General features: G+C 45.2%; 1 pseudogene; it reads left to right on the top strand.

The window, feature by feature from the left end:
- Positions 1–215: 215 nt before the first annotated feature.
- LOC149983183 (uncharacterized) lies at positions 216–6,195 on the top strand (annotated as a pseudogene).
- The last annotated feature ends 9,054 nt before the right edge of the window (positions 6,196–15,249 follow it).

The raw sequence follows: 15,249 nt of genomic DNA, 5'->3' as shown, positions 1-15,249 counted from the left end.
GTAGACCTTCCGATGCCATGTCGGAGGACGGCGCGGAAGAAGGAGTTGCTCATACCCCTTTACCTTGCTCCGTTTCGACCCTTGCCCCATTTCGACCCCGTTTCGACCCTTTATCTTCAGGCGGGACAGCTAAGCTAAAGGTGAGGCTGGCCCGTTTGGAAATGGCACAAAAAGATAAAGAGAGAGATAGACAGATTGATTTGGAAATTAGGAAAATGGAAATTGACAAGGAGGTGAGGATCCGACAACTAGAGCTACACGCTGGCTCCAGTGCGATTCCACAACCTGCCCGTCATCAAGCCCACTTCGACGTGAGTAAAAATATTGCTTTAGTCCCTCCATTCCGGGAGTCGGAAGTTGATTCTTATTTCTCTGTGTTGGAGAGTGTGGCCGTAGCGCTGCATTGGCCAATCAAGGTTTGGCCTCTCCTGTTACAATGTAAATTGTCTGGAAAAGCCCAGAAAGTAGTAGCTGCTCTCTCCCTGGAAGACAGTTTACAGTATCATATTGCTAAAACAACCGTGTTGCGGGCTTATGAGTTGGTGCCTGAAGATTATAGGCAGCACTTCAGGAACCACAAAAAACCCTCTCACCGTACATTTGTTGACTTTGCAAGGGACAAAGAGTCTATGTTTAATCGCTGGTGTTCAGCCAGCAAAGCTAACACCTTTGCTGATATTCAGGAGTTGATGCTGTTGGAGGATTTTAAAAGCAACATCCCTGATAGGATTGTAGTTCATTTAACTTAACCTCTAGCACTTAGCCATCCCGGATCCGGGATCGTGAATACAGCCTCAAGCTCATTACCATAACGCAACGTTAACTATTCATGAAAATCGCAAATGAAATGAAATAACATAGTTCTCAAGCTTAGCCTTTTGTTAACAACACTGTCATCTCAGATTTTCAAAATATGCTTCTCAACCATAGGAAAACAATCATTTGTGTAACAGTAGCTAGCTAGCGTAGCATTTAGCAGGCAACATTTTCACAAAAACCAGAAAAGCATTCAAATAAAATCATTTACCTTTGAAGAACTTCAGATGTTTTCAATGAGGAGACTCTGTTAGATAGCAAATGTTCAGTTTTTCCTGAAAGATTATTTGTTTAGGAGAAATCGCTCCGTTTGGTGCGTCACGTTTGGCTACCAAAAAAAAAACGAAAATCCAGTCATCAAAACGCCTAAGTTTTTTCCAAATTAACTCCATAATATCGACTGAAACATGGCAAACGTTGTTTAGAACCAATCCTCAAGGTGTTTTTCACATATCTCTTCGATTATATATCGTTCGTGGAAGTGTGCTTTCTGTCCTGAATCCCAGGAGAAAATGCCCGCAACTGAAGATTACGCACCAATTTAGACAAAGGACACCGGGCGGACCCCTGGAAAATGTAGTCTCTTATGGCCAATCTTCCAATGATATGCCTACAAATACGTCACAATGCTGCAGACATCTTGAAGAAACGACAGAAAGCGCAGGCTCGTTCCTGGTGCATTCACAGCCATATAAGGAGACATTGGAAAACAGAGCTTCAGAAATTCTGCTCATTTCCTGTTTGAAGTTTCATCTTGGTTTCGCCTAGCATGAGTTCTGTGGCACTCACAGATAATATCTTTGCAGTTTTGGAAACGTTAGACTGTTTTCTTTCCAAAGCTGTCAATTATATGCATAGTCGAGCATCTTTTCGTGACAAAATATTGCGCTTAAAACGGGCACGTTTTTTTATCCAATAATGAAATAGCGCCCCCATAGACTCAACTGGTTCTAGGGTAGGGGGCAGCATTCGGAATTTTGGATGAAAAGCGTGCCCAAATTAAACTGCCTGCTACTCAGTCCCAGAAGCTAGGATATGCATATAATTGCAGGCGCCCTGCAATTTCACTGGCTGTTGTCGAGGTGGGACGCTACCGTCCCACTTGTACCAGAGGTTAAATGAACAGAAAGTGGTGAAATTGGCTCAGGCAGCAGTGTTGGCAGATGAGTACGCTTTGACACACAAGACTGTCTTTGGTGCACCTCGTTTTGAAGCATAAACCGAAACAGTCCCTGTCACTATCCCCAAAATTAAAAAGCATGGGTTTAGTCCACTTTTTGGCTCGTCCGTTGGACCGAGTTATTGATTCAGCTTTTGGGAAACCGGATCCTATCTATGCTTCGTTTATCTCTGCCGGTTGTGTTTCCTTAACTGGAGAACAAGCGGATCAAAAGCCCATTCAAATCTTACGAGACACCGGGGCGGCGCAGTCAGTAATCGTTACTGATGCTTTACCCTGGTCTCCTGAAACGTATTGTGGCTCATGTCATATTACAGGGGATAGAGACAAAAACCGTACCTGTCCCATGACACTGGGTCCACTTAGTGTCAGACTTGATATCAGGACGTTTCCGTGTTGGTGTAGTGTCTACTCTGCCAGTAAAAGGAGTTACATTACTACTAGGGAACGATATCGCTGGTGGTAACGTCACTCCTGTTTTAGAGGTAGTAGACTACCCAGAAATCAAAACTACAGATGATAAATTCGTTCAAGCATTTCCCCGTGTTTTTCCTGCTTGTGTGTTAACGAGGGCACAATCTCGCAAGCTGGGAGATGTGGTGGATTTGTCTCGTTCCATTTTTGAGAATCTTGCGAAGAGAGAAGACAATTACCCCCATAAAAACTAAGACATGGGAAAGTGAAATCGCGCCCCAATTACATGACATTCTTTTGTCTTTCACCTCTGAGAAGGTGATTGAATGTCAAAAGGGAGACACCAGTCTTCGCAAGAGTTTTGCTTCGGTAATTTCCATTGAGGAAGCTAAAACTAGAGGGACCACCTACTTTATGGAAGCAGGAGTTTTGATGCGTAAATGGGAAGCTCATGACACCGTTAGTGACTGGAGTGAAGTGTGTCAAGTGGTTGTTCCTACACCGTTCCGACGGCAGGTGCTCTCACTCGCCCATGACCAGGCGTGGTCCGGACATTTGGGGATCACAAAGACTTATAACCGAGTCCTTCAACATTTTTTCTGGCCAGGTTTGAAGTCTGACGAGGTCCAGTTTTGTAAAACATGTTATGTTTGTCAACTCACTGGGAAAGCGAATCAAACTGTTCCTCGTGCGCCGCTCTTCCCGATTCCAGTGGTGGGGAACCGTTTGAATGAGTGATACTCGATTGTGTAGGTCCATTGCCGAAAACCAGGTCAGGTAACCAGTTATTACTAACAATAATGTGCAGTGCTACTCAATACCCAGAGGCTATCCCTCTCCGTACTATAACGGCTAAGACTGTGGAGAAGGCACTGGTGAAGTTCTTCTCTATGTTTGGACTCCCTAAAGTAATCTAAACTGATCAGGGAATCAACTTGTCAAAACTGTTCTCAAATGTGTTAAAGACACTGTGTATTTCCCATCAGGTCTCCAGTCCGTATCATCCGAAGAGTTAAGGGGCCCTCGAACACTGGCATCAGACGCTAAAAGCGATGCTACACAAGTATTGCATGGTACCAGTACCGATTGGGATGAGGGGGTGCCCTTTGTCCTATTTGCTATCAGGGAAACAATACAAGAGTCCTTAGGTTTCAGCCCTGCTGACCTTGTGCTTGGACACATCCCACGGGGTCCGCTAAAAGATTGAAGGAGCATATCCTACACCCAGTAGCGCCCCTAAAAATGTGTTGAATTATGTCAGTAAGATACGGGAGAGACTGCACGCCGCATGGGCGTTAGCCCAAAAGTCTCTCTCCTCATCTCAAAAGCACATGAAGTTACATTATGACAAAGAGGCTGTTGTCCGTTCTTTTGCACCAGGGGAACAAGTTTTAGTTTTGTTGCCAATCCCTGGCTCATCTCTGTCGGCACGTTTTTCTGGGCCATATCTTGTAGAAAAGAAACTCAGTGACACCAATTATGTGATAAAGACCTCAGATCGTAGGTGTTCTTCCCGTGTGTGTCATGTTAACATGCTGAAAGCATATTATGTGAGTCACTCTCCAGACAGCTCCTCAGGTAAGCCGGTCCAGCCCGCCATCTCCAGTGTGGCTGCGGTGGTGCTGAAGCTTGACTGGGACCTAGAACAGGATAAGGAGGACGGGTTGGAGTTACGCCATATGTTACAGCAGTGTGAACGTTTATGTAATTCTGAGATGCTGAAAAAGTTATCCTCTCAAATGTAACATTTGGATAACGATCAAACTAATGATCTTATCCTATTGATAAATAATTTTCTCAATGCGTTTCAGGACGTTTCAAGTCGCACGTCCATCTTGGAACATGACGTGGATGTTGGGAATGCTGCTCCTAAACGTCAGCATCCGTACCGGGTTAACTTTAAGAAAAGTGAGGTAATGAAAAGTGAGGTAGCTTATTTATTACAGAATGACATGGCAAAATCCAGTATCAGCTCCTGGAGTTCCCCGTGTATTTTCGTGCCTAAGGCTGATGGTACGCCCCGCTTACGTACGGACTATCGTCGCGTAAATGCCGTTACAAAGTCTGATTCTTTTCCTCTAACTCGCTTAGATGACTGCATTGATAGAATTGGCTCTGTTGCTTACGGTAAGTTAGATTTGCTAAAAGGTTATTGGCAGGTGCCTCTGACCTCTCGAGCTTCTGACATCTCGGCTTTCGTCACTGATAACGTCGTACAATACACTGTGATGCCCTTTGGAATGTGTAATGCACCTGCTACTTTTCAGCGCCTAGTTAACATTGTGTTCGCAGATGTGCCAATTTGTACTGCTTACCTTGATGATGTGGTGATTCATTCGTCTACTTGGTCTGATCGTCTCGCCACCTTGAAACGTGTGTTTCAGGGGTTGGAGAATGCTTCTTTAACCCTCAATTTGGCCAAGTGTGAGTTTGGGAAGGCTACTGTGACTTACTTAGGGAAGCAGGTGGGGTGAGGTTAAGTGCGCCCAGTAACTGGCAAAGTGTGTAACGATTGTTGTCCTCCTCGGATGAGGAATATGAAGGATCAGACCAAAACGCAGCGTGGTAAGTGTCCATGTTAATTTTAATAAATAAACTGAACACTGCAATAATCAAAAAACAACAAAGAGAGAGAGTGAACAAAACGAAAAAGTTCTGTAAGGTGAAGACACACAAAACAGAAAACAACTACCCACAAACACAGGTGGGAACAGGCTACCTAAACAACGATAGACAGCTGCCTCTGATTGGGAACCATCCCAGGCCAAACACAGAAATACAAAACATGGAACAAAAACATAGAATGCCACACCCCAACTCACGCCCTGACCAGACCAAAAATAGAGACATAAAAAAAGGAACTAAGGTGAGAACATGACAGTACCCCCCCCCCCCCCCCCAAAGGTGCGGACTCCGGCCGCAAAAGCTGAACCTATAGGGGAGGGTCTGGGTGGGCATTTCCATAGGCGGCTCTGGTGCAGGACGTAGACCCCACTCCACCTTAGTCTTGGCCCACTAATGTGGCGCCTATGGAATGGCGACCCTCGCCGCCGACCTCGGACTGGGGACCCTTACAGAGGGCCCCGAACAGGAGGGAGACTCTGGCAGCACCGGAAAGGCGGGAGACTCTGGCGGCGCAGGACAGGCGGGAGACTCTGGCAGCGCCGGACAGGTGGGAGACTCTGGCGGCTCCGGACTGATGGGTGGCTCTGGCGGCTCCGGACTGACGGGCGGCTCTGGCGGCTCCGGACTGACGGGCGGCTCTGACGGCTCCGGACTGGAGAGAGAAGCTGGACTGGTGCGTGGAGCTGCCACAGGATCCACCAGGCTGGGGCGACATACAGGAGGCCTGGTGCGTGGAGGAGACACCGGATGGACCGGGCTGTCGGGGAGCACTGGAGCTCTGGTGCGCAGCCTTGGCACCACCCATCCAGGCTGGATGACCCCTTTAGCCCGGACCGTCCAGAGTGCAGGCACAGGTTGAACCGGGCTGTGGGTGAGCACTGGAGATCTGTTGCATACCACTCACACCTCTCCCTTAGGCTCAATGCCCACATTCGCCCGGCACGGGCGGAGCGCAGGCATAGGGCGCACTGCACCCTCCCAGCGCCCCGGGGACACAGCACGCAGAGGATACCCTGGGATGAAACGGCGTACCAGAGACCAAACACGCTGAGCCGGCACAATACGCCCTGGCTGGATGCCCACTCTCAGGTGGCACTTGTGGGGGGCTGGCCTATAGCGCTCTGGGCTATGAGCGCGTACTGGCGACACTGTGCGCTTGACCGCATAACACGGTGCCTGACCAGTACTACACTTCTTCCGGTAAGCACAGGGAATTGGCACAGGTCTATCGCCTGACTCCGCCAATCTCCCCGTGTGCCCCCCTCCTCTCTAGAGGAGATCTGCATGGAGGAATGGGCCAAAATACCAGCAACAGTGTGTGAAAACCTTGTGAAGACTTACAGAAAACATTTGACCTCTGTCATTGCCAACACAGGGTATATAGCCAAGAATTGAGATAAACTTTTGTTACTGACCAAATACTTATTTACCACCATAATTTGCAAATAAATTCATAAAAAATCCTACAATGTGATTTTCTGGATTTTTAAAATGTTTTTGTCTGTCATAGTTGAAGTGTACATATGATGAAAATTACAGGCCTCTCTAATATTTTTAAGTGGGAGAACTTGCACAATTCGTGGCTGACTAAATACTTTTTTGTCCCACTGTAAGTATTCAAACCCTTTGCTATGAGACTTGAAATTGAGCTCAGGTGCATCCTTTTTCCATTGATCATCCTTGAGATGTTAAAACTTGACTGGAGTCCACCTGTGGTAAAATCTATTGATTGGACATGATTTGGAAAGGCACACACCTGTTTATATAAGGTCCCACATTTAACAGCGCATGTCAGAACAAAAACCAAGCCATGAGGTTGAAGGAAATGTCCGTAGAGCTCTGAAGGGTACCAGGGAAGGGTACCAAAACATTTCTGCAGCATTGACGGTCCCCAAGAATACGGTAGCATCCATCATTCTTAAATTAAAGAAGTTTGAAACCACCAAGACTCTTCCTAGAGCTGGCCTCCCGGCAAAACTGAGCAATTGGAGGAGAAAGGCCTTGGTCAGGGAGGTGACCAACAACTCGATGGTCACTCTGACAGAGCTCCAAAGTTCCTCTGTGGAGATGGGATAACCTTCCAGAAAGACAACCATCTCTGCAGCACTCAACCAATCAGACCTTTATGGTAGAGTGGCCAGACGGAAGACACTCCTAGGTAAAACGCACATGGAAAGCTCACTTGGAGTTTGCCAAAAGGCACTTAAAGGACTCTCAGACCATGAGAAACAAGATTCTCTGGTCTGATGAAACCAAGACTTAATTCTTTGGCCTGAATGCCAAGCATCACATTTGGAGGAAACCTGGCACCATCCCTATGGTAAAGCATGGTGGAGGGAGCATCATGCTGTGGGGATGCTTTTCAGCGGCAGGACTGGGACACTAGTTAGAATCGAGACAAAAATGAACGGAGCAAAGTACAGAGATCCTTGATGAAAACCTGCTCCAGAGCACTCAGGACCTCAGACTGAGGCGAAGGTTCACCTTCCAACAGGACAACGACCATAAGCACACAGCCAAGACAACGCAGGAGTAAACCCTACCACAGATCTGTGCCTCGACACAATCCTGCCTCTACGGACAATTCCTTCAACCTCATGGCTTGTTTTTTGCTCTGACATGCACTGTCAACTGTGGGACCTTATATCGACAGGTGTGTACCTTTCCAAATCATGTCCAATAAATTTAATTTACCACAGGAAGACTCCAATCAAGTTCTAGAAACATCTCAAGGATGATCAATGGAAACAGGATGCACCTAAGCTCAGTTTTGATTCTCATAGCAAAGGGTCTGAATACTTACAGTACAAGTCAAAGGTTTGGACACACCTACTCATTCCAGGGTTTTTATACATTTTTTACTATTTTCTACATTGTAGAATAAAATTGAACACATCGAAACTATGAAATAACACATATGGAATCTAGCAAAATGGCTAGCAAAATGGCACCGGAGGAGATGGCCGCCATTTTACGGTCTCCTAACCAATTGTGCTATTATGTGTTTTTTTTCATGATATTTGTAAATGATTTTGTACATATTGTTTCTGCAACCGTATCTTACGGAAAAAAAGAGCTTCTGGATATCAGGACAGCGATCACTCACCTCGGATTAGACAAAGATTTCTTCAACAACAGCAACAGCAGCAAGCAGGACTCACACAATATTCTCCAAACACCCCACAGTGCAGACATCCCAATTATTCGCAAAAGGAAGCGACGCAGAGAACAAAGAGCCGGATGCCTCATCCGGACCCGCAGAAGATAACTAGGAAAGCTGCCGTTACCGTCAAAATTACTCGCCAACGTGCAATCATTGGACAATAAACTAGACAAGGTAAGATCACGAATATCCTACCAACTTGACATCAAAATTGAATATCCTACCAACAGGACATCAAAAACTGTAATATCCTATGCTTCACGGAATCGTGGCTGAATGACGACATGGATATTCGGCTAGCGGGATACATGCTGCACCGGCAGTATAGAACAGCACACTCCGGTAAGACGAGGGGGGGCGGTCTGTGCATATTTGTAAACAACAACTGGTGCACGAAATCTAAGGAAGTCTCTAGATTTTGCTCGCCTGAAGTTGAGTATATTGTGATAAACTGCAGGCCACACTACTTGCCTAGAGAGTTCTCAGCTATACTTTTCGTGGCTGTTTATTTACCACCACAGACAGATGCTGGCACTAAGACCGCATTCAGTCAGCTGTATAAGGACATAAGCAAACAGGAAACCACTCACCCAGAGGCGGCGCTCCTAGTGGCCGGAGACTTTAATTCAGGGAAACTTAAATCAGTTCTACCAAATCTCTATCAACATGTTAAATGTGCAACTAGAGGGGAAAAAATTCTAGATCACCTGTAAGCCACACACAGAGACACGTACAAAGCTCTCCCTCGCCCTCCATTTGGAAAATCCGGCCAAAAATCCGACCACATATCCTCCTGATTCCTGCTTACAAGACAAAATGAAAGCAGGAAGCACCAGTGACTCGGTCTATAAATAAATGGTCAGAAGAAGCAGATGCTAAACTACAGGACTGCTTTGCTATCACAGATTGAGACATGTTCCGGGATTCTTCCGATGACATTGAGGAACACACCACATCAGTCACTGGCTTTATCAATAAGTGCATTGAGGACGTCGTCCCCACAGTGACTGTAGGTACATACCCCAACCAGAAGCCATGGATTACAGGCAACATTCGCACTGAGCTAAAGGGTAGAGCTGTCGCTTTCAAGGTGCTGGACTCTTACAAGAAATCCCTCTATGCCCTGCGACGAACCATCAAACAGGCAAAGAGTCAATACAGGGCTAAATTTAATCATACTACACCGGCTCCGACGCTCGTCGGATGTGGCGGGGCTTCCAAATGATTACAGACTACATAGGGAAGCACAGCCGCGAGCTGCCCAGTGACACGAGCCTACTAGACGAGCTAAATCACTTCCATGCTCGCTTCGAGGCAAGCAACACTGAGGCATGCATGAGAGCATCAGCTGTTCCGGACGACTGTGTGATCACGCTCTCTGTAGCCGATGTGAGTAAGACCTTTAAACAGGTCAACATACAGGCTGCGGGGCCAGACAGATTACCAGGACGTGTGCTCCGGGCATGTGCTGACCAACTGGCAGGTGTCATCACTGACATTTTCAACATGTCCCTGATGGAGTCTTTAATACCAACATGCTTCAAGCAGATCACCATAGTCCCTGTGCCCAAGAACACAAGGGCAACCTGCCTAAATGACTACAGACCCTGGTAATGGCTCACATCAACACCATTATTCCAGAAACCCTAGGCCCACTCCAATTTGCATACCGCCCAAACAGATCCACAGATGATGCAATCTCTATTGCACTCCACACTGCCCTTTCCCACCTGGACAAAAGGAACACCTATGTGAGAATGCTGTTCATTGACTACAGCTCAGCGTTCCACACCATAGTACCCTCAAAGCTAAACACCTCCCTCTGCAACTGGATCCTGGACTTCCTGACAGGCCGCCCCCAGGTGGTGAGGGTAGGTAGCAACACATCTGCCACGCTGATCCTCAACACTGGAGCTCCCCCAGAGTGTGTGCTCAGTCCCCTCCTGTACTCCCTGTTCACCCACGACTGCATGGCCAGGCAGGACTCCAACACCATCATTAAGTTTGCTGACGACACAACAGTGGTAGGCCCGATCACCGACAACGACGAGACAGCCTATAGGGAGGAGGTCAGAGACCTGGCCGAGTGGTGCCAAAATAACAACCTATCCCTTAACGTAACCAAGACTAAGGAGATGATTGTGGACTACAGGAGAAGGAGCACCGAGCATGCCCCCATTCTCATCAATGGGGCTGTAGTGGAGCAGGTTGAGAGCTTCAAATTCCTTGGTGTCCGCATCAACAACAAACTAGATTGGTGCTAACACACCAAGACAGTTGTGAAGAGGGCACGACAAAGCCTATTCCCCCTAAGGAAACTAAACAGATTTGGCATGGGGCCTGAGATCCTCAAAAGGTTCTACAGCTGCAACATCGAGAGCATTGAGAGCATCCTGACCGGTTGCATCACTGCCTGGTACGGCAATTGCTCGGCCTCCGACTGCAAGGCACTTCAGAGAGTATTGCGTACGGCCCAGTACATCACTGGGGCAAAGCTGCCTGCAACCCAGGACCTCTACACCAGGCGGTATCAGAGGAAGGCCCTAAAAATTGTCAAAGACCCCAGCCACCCCAGTCATAGACTGTTCTCTCTACTTCTGCATGGCAAGCGGTACCGGAGTGCCAAGTCTAGGACAAAAAGGCTTCTCAACAGTTTTTACCCCCAAGCCATAAGACTCCTGAACAGGTAACAAATGGTTACCCAGACTATTTGCATTGTGTACCCCCCCGCCAACCCCTCTTTTACGCTGCTGCTACTCTCTGTTTATCTTATATGCATAGTCACTTTAACTATACATTCATGTACATACTACCTAAATTGGCCCGACCAACCAATGCTCCCGCACATTGGCTAACCGGGCTATCTGTATTGTGTCCCACCACAATGCTACTCTCTGTTCATCATATATGCATAGTCACTTTAACGATACCTACATGTACATACTACCTCAGTAAGCCTGACTAACAGGTATATAGCCTTGCTACTCTTTTTTCAAATGTCTTTTTACTGTTGTTTTATTTCTTTACTTACCTACACACACACATACCTTTTTTTTCGCACCATTGGTTAGAGCCTGTAAGTAAGCATTTCACTGTAAGGTTTACACCTGTTGTATTCGGTGCAGGTGACAAATACACTTTGATTTGATTTGAATCATTTACTAACCAAAAAAAGTGTTAAAGCAAATCTATATATATTTTAGATTTGAGATTCTTCAAAGTATCCACCCTTTGCCTTGATAACAGCTTTGCACACGCTTGGCATTCTCTCAACCAGCTTCTTCTGGTAGTAACCTGGAATCCATTTCAATTAACAGGTGTGCCTTGTTAAAAGTTAATTTGTGGAATTTCTTTCCTTCTTAATCCATTTGAGCCAATCAGTTATTTTGTGACAAGGTAGGGGTGGTATACAGAAGAAAGCCATCTTTGGTAAAATACCAAGTCCATATTATGGCAAGAACAGCTCAAATAAGCAAAGAGAAATAACAGTGCATCATTACTTCAAGACATGATGGTCAGTCAATGAGGAAAATTTCAAGAACTTGAACGTTTCTTCAAGTGCAGCCGCAAAAACCATCAAGCGCTATGATGAAACTACCTCTCATGAGGACCGCCACAGGCATGGAAGACCCAGAGTTACCTCTGCAGCAGAGGATAAGTTCATTAGAGTTACCATCCTAAGAATAAATGCTTCACAGATTTCAAGTAACAGACACATCTCAACATCAGCTGTTCAGAGGAGACTGCGTGAATCAGGCCTTCTTGGTCAAATTGCTGCATAGAAACCACTACTAGAGCACACCAATAAGAAGAAGAGACTTGCTTGGGCCAAGAAACACGAGCAATGGACATTAGACTGGTGGAAATCTGCCCTTTGGTCTGATGAGTCCACATTTTAGATGTTTGGTTCTAACCAAAAATTATTTGTGAGACGCAGATAGAGCAGTCTATGACTTGGGTGGCTGGATTCTTCGGACAAATGTAGGGCCTCTGACACCGCCTGATATAGAGATCCTGGATGGCAGGGAGCTTTGCCCCAGTAATGTACTGGGCTGTAGGCACTACCCTAATTAGCGCCTTGCAGTCAGATGCCAAGCAGTTGACATACCAAGCGGAGATGTAGCCAGTCAAATTGCTTTCAATGGTGCAGCTGTAGAACTTTTTGAGGATCTGACAGCCCACAAAAAATCTTTTCAGCCTCCTGTGGGGGAAGAGGCGTTGTCGTGCCCTCTTCACTACTCTGTTGGTAACACCTGCAAATCTGTGTACGCAACCAATAAACGTTGATTTGATTTGTAGTCAGTGATGACTGACCATCAAGTTAGCATTGTCAAATCTGGTTAATTTAGATAGGGGTCTTCTCAACATGACACATAGGTCTCCGAGTATCATGAGTGACCGTCAAGTAGTACAGGCGGTAGATTCATGTGAGATGTTACACAAATCAGCCAAAACTTGGTCACTCTACTGTATCAGCAAGATATTTATGAGGCCATCAGACAAGCAGCTTGTATTGATACACTTTTACTCTAATGGAGTAGACAAGATAGATTGGTACTTTCCATGCACCCTTTCCCCCCCTTCCCTCTGACAGTTAAACTTGACATATCTGGTGTTCTTTGCCTCTGTTTTCATATCTATCACTATTCACCTCTGTCCCTCTCTTCTTCTCATCTCTCCAGGAAAGGAATATAAATGTGCAAACTGTCCCACCGAGTAGATCCTATGTTTTATTGCTTTTCTTGAATTTCATTTCCTCCTTCATACATATAAAGTAAACATCTACAACACTTGCAAAATATGTCCTTAGAAATAATGCGTATGTTTGATGCCCCACGAGGTCTATTGTTAGTGTGGAGTGGCTGAAGAAAGAGCACGTAGGAAGTTAGCTACACCTCAAACACATGGAAATACACTTGAAAAATACAGTTTTGCAAAATTGATATCTGGAACCTTAGCAAAAGCAACAGATTTAAGCCAAATAAAAGACACCCCACGATGAAACAACATCTCTACATGGTTTCTAGAGACTGAGTCACAGTCATGCGTGATGATGACACAGTTGCTGTAGTCTGTAACAACCAAGACAGACATCTTATCACTCCACTATTATTATCATCCTTCTCCTTAAAGGAAAAATCCACTCATAAACTCTTTTAGTATTTTTTTTCTCATCAGTCCACTGTTGATAAAGTGTAGATTTTTACTTTAAATGTGTAACCATGGCAACTCAGGCTTAAGCTCCCTCCCTTCTCTGCATGGTCTTTCTTCATGATATAATGCAACCCCGATTAGAATTATTCTATGTGAATGCCCATATTAAATAGTTCAATGCTCTCCAATGGTAGAGAGGACACGGGAAGGCAACCCATCTGAGGTATTCAGACTAGTCGACTGCTCAGGCAGACACATGCTCACATGTTGAGAGAACATATGTTCATGTTCATCTATAAAGGAATTGCAGTTGCGTCACAAATCACCTAGCAACCGCACCAAGCACATGTTGGAAGACCAAACTCAGTCTGTTGGAAGTCCTCCAATCGTCCACATGGCGAGCTATGTTTTGCTACCACCGGAAACTTCGGGAAGATTGCCCATTATTTAGTTTTTCTAAGGACTCAGAAAAGTGAAAGAACCTATTTAAGTAAGTAAATATTTAAAACAATGTATTATTATCTAGCATGCTACAGAAACTTAGTGTGCAGGCTAATTCAAATGAGTTGCTAAAGTAATGTTCGCTAGTTAGCTAACTTTACATTTTCATGACTTTCCCTCCTGGGTGAGGATCAAAGAGAGCCCCCCTCCCCTCTCTCCCTACCGGTCGTAAACTTTCTCTCTCTTGCACTGCTGTATGGAGAAGTCAAAAATCCTTTATGTGTAGAGAGAGACTCTTGCCAAAGCTTCAAACATCAAAAGATTGGGCATTGGAACATTAGTTTTCAAATCCAAATGTTTGGAATGGTTGGTGGGGATCCAAACAATAAATCCTGTCAAAAGCTTATTGTTTTGTGATATCCTTAAGGACAATATTACTAAATAACTGTATCTCTGAAAGTGTACGCATTCGAGGAGTCGGATTTGCATCCAAATGTTGTAGAACTTATATGATTAAGGATAAGAATACTTTTGTGAAGATAAAATGTGATTTTAGCCTTCGAGAGGAGAATTGTTTTTCATGTAAGCTTTTGCTGAGTGAGTGACCACACCCAAGTAAGCACAGACATTGTGGCAACGTGATGGAACTGCCCTCCAAGGTGAGTGCTTAAAAGGACTCGCTGAAGAATTTACATTAGACCAGTATATGTGCAGCGCAAGCTGAATATGTTGAAATGATTGCAATTTAAATGTAGACCAGCATGACCGACAGCATGAGCTGAATGTTACAAAATGGTTAGACACTCTCAACACGAGTGAAGAAGATAAAGACTACATTGGAATATTCAGTTTGCAGCTGTTTAAGTACTGTTAGTCAAGTAAACTCGACCAACGACCACCGCGTGTCTAACTCTGAAGGATCCAGTCTAACGAACACTCAGAGACAAAGAAAGCCTACTACAACTACAAAGGACATTGTGACCTCTGGTGGACAAACCAGAGACTTCTGTCTAACGACTCCCCATAGACGGACCAGAGAATTTCAACAGAGAGAGACGACAAAGACATACAAGCGAAAATATATACATTGCAATTATTTTAGAATGTGAGGTCGTTCATGTGCAAAATACTCACATTCCCATGAGTATAGTTTTCCAACTGTATGTCTCTTCCGCACTTTCTTTCTCCATCCCTTTCCATTGTGTAACAAGCCGTCATATGGGTAACTCCACTAGGGAATTTTCATTGCATTATGTTAGTAATCAATTCAACCTACACTACCGTTCAAAAGTTTGGGGTCACTTGTTTTCCTTGTTTTTGATAGAAAAGCAAATGTTTTTCATCTGGTAAAAGTACATATGAGTGTCTAATTTGAGAAACAGATGCCTCACAAGTCCTCAACTGGCAGCTTCATGAAATAGTATCTGCAAAACACTGGTCTCAACGTTAACAGTAA

Source organism: Oncorhynchus mykiss, chromosome 5, assembly GCF_057628025.1.
Source record: "Oncorhynchus mykiss isolate SJ-2025 chromosome 5, ASM5762802v1, whole genome shotgun sequence".
NCBI classification, from domain to species: domain Eukaryota; kingdom Metazoa; phylum Chordata; class Actinopteri; order Salmoniformes; family Salmonidae; genus Oncorhynchus; species Oncorhynchus mykiss.
This window is presented reverse-complemented; position numbering and strand designations above follow the sequence as displayed.